The 3,382-nt window shown below is 50.8% G+C and overlaps 1 non-coding gene across 1 annotated transcript; it reads right to left on the reverse strand.

The window, feature by feature from the left end:
* Positions 1–3,000: 3,000 nt before the first annotated feature.
* On the reverse strand, positions 3,001–3,106 carry LOC121137304. The gene has a single exon (XR_005874565.1). It is a non-coding gene; the product is annotated as a U6 spliceosomal RNA (small nuclear RNA).
* Between the last annotated feature and the right edge of the window lie 276 nt (positions 3,107–3,382).

Here is a 3,382-nt window from a genome sequence, read left to right on the forward strand (position 1 = left end):
AGTCTCGCAACGTAGCTTTGGCTGGCCTTGAACTCATATAGGGATCCCTCTCTCAGCCTCCTGAATGCTGAGATCAAAAGTGTGCGCCGCCACGCCTGGCCTGATCCTGTTTTTGAACTTCTCCCATTGCTACACAGGGCAGCCAGGTACAACTGGCTGGGTAGACACGCTCGCCAGAGCCTGGGGAGGAGTATGTCTAGTACGCTTTCTGTGCTCATGAAAACCCCTCCTCCCTGGACTTCAGGGTGTGGCTAGCTATTAGCTTTCAACCAGATGGCTTTTGAGGACCACAGATGAATCTGAGATTCTGGGATTCCTGAAGCCAGAGTATGCAAGAGTAGACGGCTGCCAGGGAGGAGGGAGGGAGTTAGGGTCTGCTTTTCTTCCTGCCTCGCGCAGACATCCTGAAGCGGCTGCCTTCAGTCACCTGCCATTCTGCATGTTCCCTACTTGGTGAGGGAATCCACTGGCCAGAGTCCTAAATGCTCCAACTCCAGAGCTCACAAGCAGCCACCTGTCTCTGCCTCCTCAGTGCTCGGATTAAGGGCGCGTGCCCCCACACATGCTCAAAATCATTTTTATTAAAACAAGAATGTTAGAAATCTTTCTAAAGCCCAGGATGGTGGCGTACACTTATCCCAGCACTGAAGAGGCAGAGGCAGGAGGATCTCTGTGATTTGAGGCCAACCTGGTCTATGAAGGGAGTTTCAGAACAGCCAGGACTGTTACACAGAGAAACCTTAGAGACAGAGACAGAGACACAGACAGAGACAGACAGATACACAGAGACAGGGAGAGAGACACACAGAGACAGAAACAGAGAGAGACAGAGATACAGGGAGAGAGACACACAGAGAGAGACAGAGACAAAGAGACAGAGAGAGAATGTTGAGACTTGGGAAGCTGAGGTAAGTGGATCACTTGAACCCAGGAGCTAACCCAGGGACTAGCTTGGACAACACAGTGAGCTCCTCCTATCTGAAAGAGAAAACCACTCAGTTCAAAGTGCTCTGTAAAACATTAGAAATTAAAATACAAGTACAGGAATCTTTCCTTGTATCCAGTCAAGAAGAAAGCAGCTGTTTCAAAAATGACAAGCATGGCTGCCAGTGGGCGTTGCGTCTGTTTCACAGATTTGAGCAGAGATAAACAGAGCCCTCACTACTGCTGAGGGCTCAGGCCCACAGTGACGGCAGGTGTTTCCAGTCTCCTAAACTGAATGGAACTTCCACCTCCAGGCTCAAAGGTGTCTGAAAGTCTCAGCATTACCATAAACAGGAAGCATCTGCTACGCTGGGAACCTGTTGGAACCCACCTGCCAGCCAGGCCCCACTCCCAGAGCAGCTCGCCGGGGCTCCACCCCTTGAGCTCAGCTAGACCAGCGTGCTTTCTCGTTTCCCGCTCTGTGCCCACGGGTGTTCCTAGCCAAAGGCTTGGGGCGCTCAACACATGCTGCGCTGGCCTGTTAGCATCAGTAAGGGCTGTGCCCACTCCCCAGCAAGGTGCCCTTGTCCTGCTCTCTTTCGCATGCTCTGCAGTCTTGCTAATTGATGGCCCACTTACCTAGAAAGGGCTACCTTCCTTTGCACCCCGTGCCTGGGTGCCCTTCCCACCCCTCTGCAGCACCTCTATCCTAGCTGCTACTCAAGGAGCCTTGGTCAGGCCCCTTGCATGTGCTGGAACCCAGTGCTTCCATCCCTATCGTGAAAATGGGTCCTGCATGCCTGATTGTCCAGGGAGTGCTGGGGATGGAATCCAAGGCTTATGCGTGCAGGGTATGTGCTACCGCTAACTTACAACCCTGCTTCCTGAAACTGGGCTCCAGATGCCTTCAGAATGCCTTCCCTGACTTGAATAGCATGCCAACCTAACCCTGTACTGGGGATGAGCCCAGGGACTCCCACACGCTAGGCAAGTGCTCTACTGATGAGCTACATTGCTTTTAATTTAATTTTTAGTTAGCATACAAAGTAGCAGATTTCTTTATTACATATTCTCTCTCTCTCTCTCTGCGTGTGTGTGTGGTGTATGTATGTACATGTATTTATCTGTGTATGGTGCACATGTCTTCATCAGATGTCAACATTGCCTTTGTCTCAATTGCTCTCACCATGGTTTTTGAAGCAGGGTCTCTCACTAGGTGGGGAGCTCTGTGATTGGCTACACTGACTGGCCAATAACGTAGGGATTAGCTGCTGCCTGTGGTTGTGTCCCTCGCCCTGCTGCCCACCCCACCCAGTGCCAAGTGCTCATCCTGGTTTTTTACCTGAGTTGCAGGCATCCCAACTCAGGCCCTCATGCTTATGCTGTAGGCATCTTACTGACTGGGCCACCTCTCAAGCCTCTACAGAACTTTCTTTTTAAGATTATTTTTGTTGGGGCTGGAGAGATGGCTCAATGGTTAAGAGCCCTGACTGTTCTTCCAGGTGACCCAGGGTCAATTCCCAGCATCCACACGGCAACTTACAGCTGTCTGTAACCCCAGTTCCTGGGGATCTGATACCTTCACAGCAATGCACATAAAATAAAGTTAAATAAATTATTTTTTATAAAAGACTTTTTGTTTTATGTGTCTGGATGTCTTACCTGCATGGATGTCTGTGAATGTGCATGTAGTTCCTGCAGGGACCAGAAGAGGGCATCAGATTCCATGGAACTGGAGTTCGATCCGTTGCGAGCGGCCAGGTGGGTGCTAGAATTCAAACCCAGGTCCTCTGGAAGAGAAGCCAGTGCTCGTAACTGCTGAGCCACTCTCTGCCCCCAGCCCTCGTGGCATTTGCACACATAATTTATTTTAGAGGCTCCCTCCTCTTCCTCTCCCCACCTCCCAGCCTGTACCATCCCACCTCCAGAATCCCCTTCCCGTTTTTACACCACACACCTTCTATTGCTCTCCCCTACCTCGAAGCCTCCCCCTCCAACCCTTCATGGGCCCCTTTTAGTTCCATGACGACTGCTTACACTCACTTCTACATACATATGCCCAGACAAAGATTAGAGGAAAGTAGGGAACACTTCTTGAGTTTGTGTCATCCTCACACGGGGGCCATGCTAATCTTCTCTGTCTCGTTCCACTTCCACTATATGTGGGCCCCGAAGTGAGCGCCTCGGTGTTTCGTGAGATGTGTCCCCTTCTCTTTCTCTCAAGCAAGTCTCAAACTTGCCTCCTCCAGGAAGCCCTCCTTGGTTTATGTCCTTCAACAATGCTGGCACAAAGGGCCATGGGGCCCCCTCACTGTCGAAGAGGCCACCCAAATATACACACTTAAAACACCACAGAACTTAGAGGAGAAACAGCACTTCTAGGAGGACCCTTGAATCCAGATTATCTTGAAATTCTCTGTCTAGTGTGGTCTGTCCCCAGACCCCAGGGTTTTAGCCC

This window comes from Mesocricetus auratus, unplaced genomic scaffold (assembly GCF_017639785.1).
Source record: "Mesocricetus auratus isolate SY011 unplaced genomic scaffold, BCM_Maur_2.0 Super-Scaffold_100676, whole genome shotgun sequence".
NCBI classification, from domain to species: domain Eukaryota; kingdom Metazoa; phylum Chordata; class Mammalia; order Rodentia; family Cricetidae; genus Mesocricetus; species Mesocricetus auratus.